The sequence below is a fragment of the Xiphophorus couchianus genome, chromosome 10 (genome assembly GCF_001444195.1).
Source record: "Xiphophorus couchianus chromosome 10, X_couchianus-1.0, whole genome shotgun sequence".
Lineage (NCBI taxonomy): Eukaryota > Metazoa > Chordata > Actinopteri > Cyprinodontiformes > Poeciliidae > Xiphophorus > Xiphophorus couchianus.
The window spans coordinates 4,358,409-4,372,998 of NC_040237.1; the positions used below are offsets into that span (position 1 = coordinate 4,358,409).

The following is a 14,590-nucleotide window of genomic DNA, read 5'->3' on the forward strand; positions in this document are numbered from 1 at the left end:
ATGACTGCCTGCTCCTGACAGTAGAGAGAATTAAGAGCTTCTCACCTTCCTCACTGTGTCTTCTGCTCTCCAAAAGCACAAACACCGCATCTTGCGAGAAAACAAAACATCTTTTGTCTATCTAACTGTTTTCGCCCACTTTCCACGGGTGCTGTGTATAATTAATATCTCAGCAGTGCCCAGGGTTGTCATTTTTCAAATGGTTTCCCTGGAAATGTTCTACACCTCTTAATGGCCCTGCTAATGCTGTAGCTGTCATGTCTTGGACAGCTGCACTTTCAGAAGACAAACTCAGCTGTGCCACCAGCATCTCTGTAGACTTACTTACTCGCTGGCCCATCTTGCCAGCTGGTGATACTGCACACAACATTTGATTAATCGGCGCCTTGTGTGCAGGAGTGGCGAGTCACCTTCCAGTCTACTGAATATTTTAGCACTTGTTTGTGTGGGAATGTCGATCAAACAACTGGCCACAAACTCAAACACAAATTTATTGTTCATCTTGGTAATGATTTATGAAAATGACAGAAAAATACATTTATGTTTTATAGAAGCGGCATAATTTTTAATAAGATAACTTTTGTTGAGTTTCAGGGGATCCATGTAAATGGATTTTTGTTTTATTTGTCTGGTCACTAAAGCTATGAAAAGAGGTTGATTTGGTGTCTGCTGAAACATTTATGTGTCGATTTGGCGCTACATTTTGGATTTGGACTTGCATTTTATTCTGCTACAAAACCAATTATGGACTGTTTTCAGATTTTTGGCAAAACTTCGCAAATGTTCCACTAAAATACTCCGGTATTTCAGAGATAATAATCCAAAAATTCTAGATTTCCAGAAACAGACTCACAGCATCAATGTTTCTCCACTTCACTTAACAGCGGACATGATATGCTTGTCAATATAATCCCGTGTTAAATGCTAAACTGTTTTTGAAAAAAGAAATAAAGCTAAAACCATCTAATTGCCATCTCATCTGACTGAAAAAGATAGATCTTGGCAAACTTTATCTGTATAGTTAGTCCTAGAGTATTTGAGTAATTATTTACTTATTTACATATCTTTTGTCTACAATTGAGCAAAGGGCATTTGCTTGGTTTGACAGTTGAAAATAAATCATGGCTATGTATAGATTTAATATATACATATGTTTAAACGAGCTGTATGTTATTTTCATGTTTTTATTCTCTAATGTGGTTTAAGCTTGTATTTGCATTCCTTTATTTTTGCAGTAGACTGACTTCAGGATTATTGCAAGTTAACAAGATATTTCTTCCAATGGATTCATTTGTGTCTGACAGAAGATCCTTTGGTAGTTTGTTGAGCCGGAGGGCTGAAAAAATCTGCAATTCAAAGTATTGTTGTTAGAACTGATATTTCAACCAAACTTCCTCAGTTCTAGATCAAAGACTTGTTGGCATAAAATTAAAACCCTGAGAGCAGTTTGTCCACCCTTGAAGCGATCATAAGATAAAGTGGAGATGTCACAAGATAATCAAGTTTCGACAGAGGGTAAAAATAAATAGCACTATTTTTTTCAAATGCTTACAGAGATAAAGTCATGTGCAGCCTTAAAAATTAATTTGAAACAAAGAAAAGGGATGAAGAATCATATTTTAGCTTTTATATAGGGAGAAAGTAATATGAATTAACAAAAGGATTGATTATAAACAATATATTTCTGTTTTGTCTGTCATCTTATGGTTCTTTTGCCTAACAAACAAGGTTAGGACCTGAATACTTTAAATCCGGAAATGACTACTTGAGACTACTTAAATACATCAAGATCTTTCAATGGAGGGAAAAAATAGTGCATAAAAAATTTTGTAATAAATCATAAATGTGATTATTTGTGTCTTACCTCTAACAATTCATACAAAGTAAAAGTAACTGAAACTTTATTTTAAATGAAAATAAAATGATTATAATTATGAATAAAAATTAATCCACCACTTTCTGTGCTCCTGCTGTATAAATATAATGAAGAGAATCTGCCATTCAAGTAAGATAAATGTGAAATGTCACTTTTGCTGGTACCATTCCAATTAAGGAGCAGAATTTGATATGCAATGAAAAAGCCATGAATTAGGAGAAGAAAGTTCATTTGTGAGGTCAAACATATTTAGTACTTTTCACTCATTCTGTCTCTTGCTCTGATATTTCTCTCTTACAGCCTCCATTACACTTATATGTATATGGCCAAATATGTAATTTATGTTAAAACATTACTTTGTGACTTCTAGGAATTTGGGACAGTCAAAGGCTACTTTTCTTACCCCTTCCTCTTTGTATCCTTCCCTGTCCAATGTCCTTCCTTCCTTCCTGATTGTGTGTGAAACCTAATTTTTATAGTTTATTGTAACACATTCAGAGCTAGACACACCAAACCGTCCTGCAGTGTGTGTCTTTCTTTTCATTTAATTTTTATTTGAAACCAAAAACATATTGTCATCCAAACAATGACAGGAAATGCCACTGTTTTTGCCCTCTAATTAAAAGGGATAAAAAAGGACAAAAAAAATGTTTTTGAAACCATTAGCTTTCCTTTGAGCTTTCATATTCACATGCAACTCACCCCAAAAAAGGCCAATTTAACATCCCTTCAACACAAAGCATAAAAAAGATCCACTGAAGTCCAAATCTGCCAGTAATGATAAGTAAAACTACCATGATGTGTGATATAATCACTGGGTAAGCATAAGAGCTGCTGTTTTTCTCTTTTCTAACACTATCGCTTTATTCCTCTGCTGAAAGCAGATAGTGTTGACTGTGAGATGGATATCATAATTCATGGGAGTTCAGATGGAGTTCAGGACAAACACTTCACATGCTTGTTACTTGTTAATAAAATGACAGAAGACAGACAAAGCCCCTGCTTTTTGGACATGTGGATCATGTGTGTGGGGTATGTGTGATCAGCGCTCAGATGGTGGAAATAAAGAAGTCATTGTAGCAGCCAGGCTTCACTCGAGGTCAGAGGACCATGTAATAGTGTTAATCTTGAATCAAGAAGTGTGAGGTCACAGGACATAAGATACCGAAACACAAAAACAAGTTTAAGTAGAGGACACTAACTGTTACAGCCTTGAAAAACCGTGGCTTTTTATGTCTGTATCTCTGTCTGAAGCGAAGCATGCAGGTGGCCCCTCAGCCCCCTGCTTTCCAGCAGCTTAGACCTGGCTGTTTGATGAGGGCTTATCCCTCAGCTGACATATTATCATTGGACAGGCCTCTGGCTGAGAAAAAAGAACGAGCGACGCATGGGATTAGCCTCCGCACTCGTGCTAATGCAGTCAAACTGTCAGAGGGATCAAAGCCGCTCGCTTCAGATTAAGACCAATTAAAGCAGGTGGCCCTGCACAAATTAATAGCTGGAGCACTCACCTGTTAAAAGGAGGAAAAGCACTGAGGGGCTTTGTTCTTTCGGATGAAGTGAGAACGTGTCTAGCTTTCCTCTTGCCAGTGATGCGTTTCGGCAGGCAGTCAGCAAACACAATCACTTGTTTCATGGTGCTGAGAAAAAACAAAGCACGTGCTTAGTTCTTCCACATGAACTCAAGCTTCCTGAAGTGAGTGGCCATGTGCTGATGCGAGCTGGACAGTTGTGACTGATACTTTTAGTACTTAGCTTTAAGATAAATGGCACTGCTTTATTACAGTTCTTGCAAAACTATTTATACTCTTTGAACATGTTTACATTTTGTTGCATTGCATGACATTAAAATATACATGGTTCTCAACATTTTTGCCTCTTGTATTACAGGCTGCAAAAGACTTGTGACTACATCAGAGGATCAAATTCCAGCAGGACAACAACCCTAAACATACAGCCAGAGATACAATGGAATGGTTTAAATCAAAGCAACTCATGTGTTACAACAGTCCAGTCAAAGTCCAGAGACTATTTTGTTGTTAAAACGTTTTAAAACTAGGATGTCTAAAGTCAAAAAGTTCAAGAGGTAGAGATACATTTGCATAGGATTGTATTAGACAACAGTTTGGTCTTTTTCAGTGCTCTCCACTCTAAGAGAAGGTTTTCAGATTACCTAACACAGCTAAAGAGCAAGAGTATCTTATTTCAAAATTATAAGACTGCTTCATCCAATTTAGAAAAGGGTTTTTCCTGTCTGCGAGTGTTTTGGAGAGAGGGTTAGCAGTCTTACATAAATGTGAACATCTGAGACTGAGGCATCTGAACCACAGCTGGTCAGATAGCCTGTGGGGTCATCTGAGGGCCAACGGAGGCTCTGCTGATCAAGGCCTCTCCTCTCGACAGGGGGATGAATGATGACTGCAGAGTAAATGCCAAAACTATAAATTTCATCCCACACTGAGCCAAAGCTCCTCCAGAGTTTATTTACATTTTGACATAGCATCTACTCTCGAGCGTCAATGTCGAAGGATCTCTCAGGATGGGGTGAATTAGTGATGCCAGTGCACGCGCTCTAAAGCACACATAGTCCGGGAAAGTTAATTTTGCTCTGACATGTCGGCCGTGCGCGGCGCTGCTGAGAGGACTGAAAGAATCTTTCATTAACTTGTCTTTTCTAGTTACGCTCCCTGAATCTTGCTTTTGACTCGATCCAGCAGTGCTGAGCAGATCCCGTCGCAGCGTGTAAACTGCTCCTCAAACGCAGCTTTGTCCCATTAATTACTAACATTAATGAGAAAGCAAAAAAAAAAGGGAAAAGAAAGTCTAAAGAATCTGAGACCAGTCGCATTTTTATATGTGGAAACTAAATAAATAACCTCAGCACCCCTGTGGCTAACTTTCCAACAAGCTTCGTAAGAGAGGCTTGTTTGATGTGGATGCCTAGAGTCGACTGTGTTTGGACAGTCATGAGGTGGGGCTGCCAGGCTTTTAACTGCTCCAGAGAACACAACCCACCACAGAGTGGCTCATAGGAGTCCCTCTGTCCTGAGGCTGGACACAAACTATCAACGGAGAGAATGAAAAAGAGAGAGAGAGAGACAGACAGAGACCCACACTGGGATTTATTTCAGCACAGACCTGCAGGCGAAGACTGTGGAACACCTAAAAACATTTGCAGCCATTTAGTTTATACTAGAAAATGAGGATTTCATTTAATTTGATTTCTACTTTCTGCATTTTGTTTGATTATTGTGATCTTGTCATAGGTGAAACTGTGGGATCTCAAAAGTAGCTTAAAGTAAAATCATTCATTCCACTGAAGATATATTCAGACAGGGTGCAAATAACTCGTTGCTCCCATTTAGTGCTGTGGGAAGCAAGGAATGTCTAATTTGAGAGAACGAGCGTGCTTAAGTTATTACTGCAGAAAGGCAATCTGTCAAAGGCCGGCTGTTTTGGCATGTCGCATACCACTGCTGAGATCATAGAGTCAGATTCTGCTTGCAATTACCGCCGAAGGACCTTGGGTACAGGCAGGCGGCCATTAATCCTCCTTCTGGCCCCGCACATTCTGACATGTCAAAATCCTCACTGTCCTCCGCGCAACGACTCAGAGAAAAAAAAAAAAAAACGGAATTAAAAATGCACCCGAGCAGCCAAAACCACACCAGTGGAGTAATCGACGCCATCATTAGTTTAATTAGGTCCCTTTAAGTCGGCAGTATGTTATTATGACTTACTTTGTCCTGTATGAATGTTATGTGGGGAGAGGAGACCACTGACATTTGCTTAATTAAGAGTTTATTAGAAAGTGGAGGGGGGGAAAAAGAAGAGTCCCAGTTGTGAACTGAGTGGTAGTTCTTTAAAAAAAAAAAAAAAAGAAACATTTTAGAGCAAGAAAACCTGAAAATCTCAAAGGTATGCAATATATTTAAATCAAAATGGGCCTTTCTATTATTTTTCAAAATTAACTATAATTTCATATCTCATACAAAACAAAAAGCACTTGGAGACACACCCTCAATGCACTTTCGTATCCACAAGGATGATGTCAGTGTCTACCACCATTTTGAAGTCTGTCATTGTGTTTTGTTCCAGAAAAATTATGTATAGCTTTCTTGTAGAAAAAAAAGTTAAGGAAGTAAACAGGTAAAGAGACCAGATATCTCCTCACCCACCAAAAACCGTTCTCTAAACCCAGGAATATACACACTTGAAAACTTAAAATTCACGGATGCAACAACCAGAAACCAGTTAAAAAAGTAGATTTTGTAGGTGGAAGAAAAAGAAACCTACAAAGTCATGCTCTCCTTGACTGTGTGCAAAGGGAGGAGAGGGAGGAGAGAGTTAGGTTTTTATTCAGATAGGGTTGTCTTAATTTTCAATCTTGTGAGTATGAGTAGAGTATTAAACTTTATAATTTTAGAGTTACTACAAAATTAAACAAAAAATATTCAAGTTATCATATCCACTGAAATAAAAAAAAAACCTCTGTGAAGAAAGAAACTATGTTAACTGAGAGCCTCAATCCCTTGTTTAAGGTAGCTGCTGAAGCTACCTTCTCCAGTTTGGGCGTCACTGGCCCAAGTGCTCTAATGACCACAGGCACTGTAGTTGCCTTCCCCTGTCAAGCTTTTTCCAGCTCCTCCCTGAGCCATTGGTATTTCTCCATCTTCCTGATGTTTCAGTCATGTGGCTGTCAGTCGGTTGACCATTACCACTTCCGCTTGTAAAAATCGCAATTCAGTACGTACTTCAGTTTTAAAGTCACAGTCTGGTATAATTTCGGTTTAAGCAAAAGAGAAAAATAAAAAGCAGCCACTTTGGAATTGACTTGGGATTTGATTGTATTTTCTTAAATTAATAAATAATAATTAAGAATAGCCATTGCATGGATGAACGGGTCAATGGATGGATGAACATATGGATGGATGGAAAACAATAAAACTATGTACTTTGGAATTGTTTTGATAATTAGACAACACAGTGAGAGGTCACAAATTCACTCTAGCTGATTTTCATGGATTATGAATCTGGTTGATTTATGACCATTAATACAATTTAAAGTAGCTTAAAATCACTATGCCTACTTAAAAAAAAATACATTTAGCAACTTATAAATAAATGAAAAACAAGATTGTCAGAATCCAGTTGACATTTCGTGAACTATGGCATTACTCTTATTGTCACGTCTTCAAATATCTGCGTGGTGTGTCATGGTATGTCTGAGCATCTGTGTGCAATTGGAATGACTAGCATGACTGCCGTGCAGATGGTCACAGGATGTGACCACCTCAGATCTCCTGTTCCCATCCATCCACCGCTAAATAGCTCCTTTGGCACTCTGTGCACACCGCCTGTCCTATCCCTAATCACATGATCATCACCATTTTGAAAATAACACAAAAATGAGATGAACGGATTCACAGCACCAAATCCAAGAACTTTTGACCTTTTTGCAGTAGGCCGGGTGTCACGAGTTAGTCCTCTTGATATCACTCTTTGAAATCTTAATGTCCAACTGCCCTGCTTCATGGCCCCCTGCTCAACCGCTAAATCAGATTTATAACTACTGTCAAAGGCAGGAATGAAAGATAGATTAATCTTCCCCTCACAAGTTTACATCTTGGGCATCTGGACTGCTGATCTTGCCCTAACAAGCACAGAGATCTTGGTGAGCTGTCTTTTAATGTTGATGTGTTTATGTCCAGAGATGAATGGTGCTGTCACTGGAATCTATTTATACAGCAGTTATATGGCAGTGCCACCAGATCCAGGACATTTCACTTCCCCAAGACGGGCACCAGCATCTGTTATAGGAAGTCAGCAAATAGCACTTTCTTCTTGGTTTGGAGAGCTGTTCAAGGTACGTTTTGCATGTGTTACTGTCAATTTAAAAAAAAGAAAGAAAACTGCTGACACTGTACATATGAATGTTTTTTTTTTTTTCCCTATCTAGTGTAAAATCATGACCCAAATCAGACATTAGAAAAATAAACTTATTAGTCATACAGTGCCCATAAAAAGTATTGGATGTTTTACTTTTTTCAAAATTTTCCAAAAAATACGCCTTAGTGTTTAAGTGAAAACTGCTCCCTACAAAATAATGACAATAATTGAGAGCATAAATATTCACCCCCTTCAAAGTGACTGACCTATTTAAACAGAAGTCACTTTAAATAGGTGACTTTTTTTAAATTTAAGTAATAGCTTAATTTTAGTAATAGCTTACAGTATGGGTTACTGCCAAAGGTTTAAAATCATAACTTCTCCTTCGCCAGTTTTCTACTCATACCAGAAAGAAAACGTGAAGACAAACACGACGGAATGTGCAATTTAAAGAGGATCGCAAAAGGATATCTGTTCAACAAAGCCACCTCAGACTTTTATCTCTCCTGGCCTCCTCCATGACCCTTCATACTTCATTTTCTTTTTTTTTTGTTTACACTAAGACCAATGGTAAAGCATCCTGAGTGCAGGACAGTGTTCTTATCTCGACTAATCTCTCCTGGATCATCTATAAACCTCACTTTATTAGCTCGTGCACAAGGATCATCCATGTGGAATTAGAGCAAAAAGAAATTAACCAATGTAACTTTATTCAGATGTTCTGAAGGCAAACGCACAGCGATGTTGTTGAAATTTACTTTGAAAACCGTTTCTTATTATCCGTGAGGCATGAGAGGTTCAGGCTCAATGGATGCCAGGTGATCCCCGATGGGGGTGGAGGTGGTCCTGCTTCACACAAAATCAATTCTGGCCTTTGGTGTTGGCAAGACAGCAGAGTAGGGGGGCAAAGAGAGGGGGGCAACACATGTCTGATACCTCCTGACTTTTTCATGAGGAACTGTTTGAAGTTTCAAACCCCCACAGAGGATTCTTGGGGCGATGAATGCAGAAAGGTGCAGCTTAGGGCTCAGGCATATTATCATCAATGAAATCCGTTGCACAGCTTGATGAGAGGAGTCTAACAATTTCAATTTTAAGACCAAAATCAGTTAGTTACATTTTTGCACCCTAAAATTTGAGAATTTGAGGTTAATATTCTATTTCTTCTGCTGCTTTCTTTTATGATGGACATCCTTTCTTTAAGAAGCCCCTCCTAAGCCATCCTCTTCTTAAGTAGCTCTGTTCACAGCCTGTTCTGCGCACAAAGAAGAAGAGCACAACCTCAAAGCGTCTTTTGTCACAGAAGCAGTGAAGGGTAGTGACTGCGATTCATGTGATGGGGTAAAGAGGTGTGGTAGGTACTGAGGAGGGTGGGCTGACACTGAAAGGCTTCAGTTTTGCAGCCTTGGTGGTCCGGTCTCGCAGCTGTTTTTGCAATAACAAAACTCAGCCATTTCTTAAGAAGTCCAATAGTAACATGTTCATCACCAGCTCCGAGAGAGAATATGCATGTTGTTGAACAACTGAAGTTCTGCATGTTTCTGGTTTCACCCTGGCATGACCTGCTGAACATCATGTCAGCGTGATGTGTCTTTTGTTTCACACACTCAGATTCCTTGGCTGACAGCTGTGTTGTTGGACCTCCATCATTCGCACCGTGTTCTGCTTCAGTAGAGCAGCTTAGAATAAATGTTTTACCTCTAACAGCAGGCACTAAGGGGAGTTAAAGGGTAGAACGCTAAAGAATAGTTGTAGTTACATTTTTTCAGTTAGTTTGTGTTTAATCTAAATTGCGTGTTTTAGCAAAAGTTCTCAAAAAGCATGTATTAGACCTCAAATAAATATGTAAAATTAATTGACAACTATTTTAAGGGATTTTACTTCTAGATTTTTATATTGTCAAAAGAAAAGCCTTATAGAAAAAAACATTTAGAAATGTACTGATCATAGGTTTGAACCCAATTTCTGATCACGTCATCATTGAATAAAATCTGAATAAAAATTGCACTTTGTGAGCAGGAGAAGTGATCTGTAAGACTAGGTTTCATTCATTTTAAATCAAGAAAATTATTTTGAATGAATTAAACCATTTTTAACATCTTATATTAGCGATTAGCACAATTAGCATTATTGCCAGTCTCTGTTTATATTTGCTATAAGGAATATAGATATTACAAGAGGTTACCAACATTTTCAACCAAAGTATCATCCATAGAAGATGGAGGCTGGAAGCTGAAATCATAAAAATACTTTCTGTAATAGATTTGGTCTTCCTGTTATACTAAAGTTGGGTTCTGGTCAGTTTGGTACTGATCCAGTTTGATAAGATACCCTCTAGGTGTGTATGAATTGATATCATGCCACACACAGCTCTGTTTTGAACCTAAAAGAACAAAACTACAAGATTACAAAATGGAGGAGTAAAATGACCAGCACCCACAGAGACTAGCTGTGTGATATATCAGATTAAATTAACAACCACATTACTCCCTATTGAACATAATTTCCTTTAAAAAGTTTTTTATAGGCCTTTTGCTCTTCCTCTAATTTAAAATCCCTTAATGATGCCAAATGTCCAAATTTAAATGTGTCCTTCCTTCAGTAACAACTTCCACACCAAAGAAAGTTGTTGCAATATGTTAGCAGTTAGGTGTGGTGTGTTCACTAATACAAAAGAAAAATTTGTTTAAGATAGATTTTTTGAGTTTTTGACTCTCAAAAATTTGATTCCTTTACCCTCAAGGATCCATGTCTGTGATTATCAAGTTGAATGTAGCAAAATTCAGGTCTCTGTAATAATGTATAATCACCAGATTATACATGCAATATAAAACATTGTTCTATCTTAAATGGAGTCTAGAATTGTACAGGAGGGGGTCGTATTTAGCGTTTAAAGAAGAGTTCTGCCAATGTAGTTTTCTTCCTTTGGTGCATATTAAATAGAGACCAACTCTAAGACTCAGACTTCTCAGATGTTAAAACCACCAGACCAACCAAAGTTAATTCCAGAGATCATTGATGGTGTTGGGGTCAAAGATTCCACTGAAGAGCATTAAAATTATATTAGCATTAAGATGAGCAAAGGACCATTTAGAAAAAAGTGAATAACAGTAACCATGAATTTAGTGACTCATACAGTGCTATGGTAACAGGACACCATCCATGAATACATTACAAAATCAAAGCTGAAATAAAGCCATTTTGGCAAATTAATTTTTAATGGTGAGCTTAAGACCAGTAACAAATGCAAGTCCAGCATAACTTCACATCCAGAAAATAAAACTTTAATGCAGCCAATTTCACATTAATAAAGTGTAATGTTAATAGATTTGACAGATTTTTACTTTTATATTACCTACTGCAGACATGTGTCACTTATGTCACATAATGACCTAATAAAAGCACCACTGAAGCAGAAGACAAGCTGGTAAATGAGCTGCCAGGAGTAAGTTTTGAAACAGTGTTTTAAAGAGATCCTGGCGTCTATGTGTGAGACATGACTTCCTTCTTTTTAACAGTGGGCACTTCAAGTGCTGGCTCGGTGTCAACCTTCTTTTCTAATGGACAGCCACAAAGCTGACAGGCAGTAAATCAGAGGAAGTATAGAAAGCCATTAGTCCAGGGATACACAATAAAAAGCGGTAATGGTCTCATAAAGCCTGCAACACCACAGCAGACATTCTGATTCTGTCTATTAAGGCGTACGCAGAGTCTCAGATGAGTGAAAATAGGGAAGACATTTCTCTTCTGTGCATTGTTGCCTGGGGTCCTGTGTTCGTGATCAATGTACAGTGAAACGCAGTGCCCCGAAAACTATTTATTTAGATTGTACCATGGGTGAGAGAATATTAGAGGAGAACGTTGTGATTATGAAGCGCTTGTACGGAGCTCTGTGTTATAGACACTTTACTGATGTACTGAGAGCTGGTTAAAATTTGTTTTCTGGATTAAAAAGGGGGAAAAAAACATATGTTCAATTGAAATGTATGAAATATCTAATTAGGTCACAACTTTTAAGAAATTGCTAATGTAATAATCAAAACCAAATTTTTACCTAAGCCTTTGGTATGTTTATACACACACCATCTTTTTAGGCAATATATTGGAGCAGAAATTCAGACTGGTCTATGACTGAAAGTTTTTGCACAAAAGGAGCATTCAGCGAGAGTGCTTCTCAATAAAACTGTCATCAACATATACATTTATTTTGACATTCGGTCTGTTTTATTAAAACTGAGAATAAAATGAAGGTTAAAATGGAGCCTTGGAAAACACATGGAGGAATTGTAAGCTTGTATCAAAATTTAAATGGTAACACACTGAATCCTCTAGAAAAATAATTCATACGTTTGGAGACTTTTTATCAAGACCCAAAGAATACTATGATCAATAGTATTGAATACTTTAGAAAGAACCGTGTAGGCATTGGTTTTAGTATCAAATCTAAGGGTGGGAAACACAGAAGAAACAACCAGGTTTTATTATAACATAAATGTATTTTGATTTAATTAGTCCTGGTCATAGCTCATTCAATAATAGAGAAATACAGGCTGAAGTTGATTCTTGAGGAAAACCTATAGAAACTGTAGGCTTGTTTATTATGACAATGAATAATTTTCTATAATTGTTGCATAAATGACAATATTATCAATACATAAATGTGTTTTAGTTGACTTTAGTCCCTGTCCTCACTCATCCACTAAAATACAGAACAAAACTGGCTAAAATGTATCCTTGAGTATGACCAGTAGAGTTGTATAATATTCTTTGTATAATGTTCTTCTATCTTATGAACTTCTTTTACTTCTGGAACAAAGTTCACCGGTAACCTGGTCATGAAATATTCCTTGAACACACCTTAGTTCTCCTTGAACTAAGGTGTGTTGAAGGAGAAATGCATGTAAAACATGCATGACACAGAACCTGAAGTGTCCACTTGTGACATCGACGACAACAAGAGCCCTTTTTACTGAAACTGTTATCAGATCATTGAACGTTTCAGCTTGCTTCACATAACAACAGACGCAAGGACAGAATAGGTTAGACACCAATAATGGATGGCCTGGCCTTCTACAGTAAATATTATGTAAACAGTTCCAGTCCAAATCCGAACAGAGGGTTTTGACAGAAAATGTAAAAAAACCCAAAATTGACAACATATTTTTGAGTTGCACAGCCAGAGGCTCATCTGTATTCAACAGGAATATAATTCACTAGAAAACAAAATCTTCCTTAAACTGTGCCAGCAATACAACCAGCTGCCAGATGTCTAAATAATTTCACAAAAATCAACCCAAATTTCTCCTCCCGAGAGATAAGAAATTCCTCAGAGTGACATTTCAACAGGCTGTTCCTAACTTACAGCAAGGCTGAACTCGCCCGAAGACAATGACAAGCTCCTCTCTGTCTGATGTCACTTCCCATTTCCAGGCCGACCGCTATCTGCTGCTGGCTTCTGCCAATAATAGCTCATCAAAACAACACAACCCGTCTTGGCACAAAAATAAAGGCTGCACTCCACGTCCGTGCCACTCAGATGTCAATTAAGACTCCTCTTCACACTGACACTTGTGACTTAAAAGAAACAGTCAAGAGTGTGATGAATCCGAGTCGACAGATGAGAAGGCAGTGCACTGCGTTGCAGTACCATAATGCACTTGAGATATGGATAACAACTGACACCACTGGCAGGTCTTATGAAGTTTGATTTCATTTGTCAGGCCTCTTCTACTTTGTCTTTTCAGCTCACTCGCTCCCTCGCTTTTCAATCATCATGGTAATAGCTCATTCTGATCGCCTGAAGACACTCAACCTCGTTTTCATTTAAAATGCAGAGACATAAATATAGCAGGCGCTGCTATGAGCAACATATAGTCACGGGAGGCGGGGGTGGGAGGAGGGGCACAAAAACTAAGTACACCCCTACAGGTATTCAATTGCATTTAAGAGAGAAATCAGCAGCCTTTATGAGTTCGGAGCAGTTGGTTGATCTTGAGGATACAAGCCCCTTTTAAAAATGTCAGGAAAAAAGAGAAGCAACTGTTGCTGCCAATGAGTCTTTTTAAGATTGAGACTTCAAATCAAAAGGTCATTATTTTCACACGCAAAACATTTAAGACTGGAAGGAAAACAGACCTGAGACTAAATGTGATATTGTGTTGAGCACAAAAAGGGATTCTAGAAAAATGCTTTGGCAAAAATAAGAATTACTTGTTTTGCCATTAAATGTTTAACAAACCTAAGGTAGTCTTAAAGCCAAAAGAAACTCACTGAACGTGTACTTTTATGTTTTCATAAATAAAGTGTGTTCAAAAGAATCTCTGTTCAGTCTAGAATGAACCACTTCTGGTTTGAGTTGTATAAGTTCAATAGATTTTTAGCTAGAGATAATCAAATTCATATCTGACTCAAAGAAAAAGGAATACATTATTATAGGTCTTTCGCTTAAAACTGCAAAGAAGCTCTAAAAAGATCTTTTTAGTATTCATGACTAGCAATCTGTTAGTTGTGATATCCTCAAGCAGCAGACAAATCCATGCTATCTTGTTTTAAAGTATGTTGTTAGCTTTATACTTGTTAAATAATTGATGAAATTATGACAATTCTTTTTGCTTGTGAAGGAATGCTTAAAACATTTGACCCAAATCATACAGCTAAAAAAAGCAACGCGACCAAAAACTGAGAAAATGTATGTAAGCTTCTCATTTTGAATACATTAATAAGTAAATATCTGACATATTTAGTAAATAGAAACAGTGTTGGTCATTTTAAATGAGCAAAAACCAGAAAAGTTTAACTTCAGACAGTGAGGAGAAAAAAAAGATC

At 37.7% G+C, this 14,590-nt stretch overlaps 2 long non-coding RNA genes across 4 annotated transcripts in view; both read right to left on the minus strand.

The window, feature by feature from the left end:
• LOC114151850 (uncharacterized) overlaps window positions 1-178 on the minus strand; it is a 131,863-nt gene extending 131,685 nt beyond the window's left edge. For all 3 annotated transcript variants that reach the window (XR_003597027.1, XR_003597029.1, XR_003597028.1), the window contains exon 1: window positions 46-178. This is a non-coding gene — a long non-coding RNA (uncharacterized LOC114151850). The remainder of the gene's footprint in view (window positions 1-45) is intronic.
• Window positions 179-596: 418 nt separating this feature from the next.
• The window catches only part of LOC114152249 (uncharacterized), a 55,579-nt gene continuing 41,585 nt past the window's right edge, over window positions 597-14,590 (minus strand). The window contains exons 3-4 of the long non-coding RNA XR_003597087.1: window positions 3,388-3,516; window positions 597-1,346 (exon numbers count right to left, since the gene is read on the minus strand). This is a non-coding gene — a long non-coding RNA (uncharacterized LOC114152249). The remainder of the gene's footprint in view (window positions 1,347-3,387; window positions 3,517-14,590) is intronic.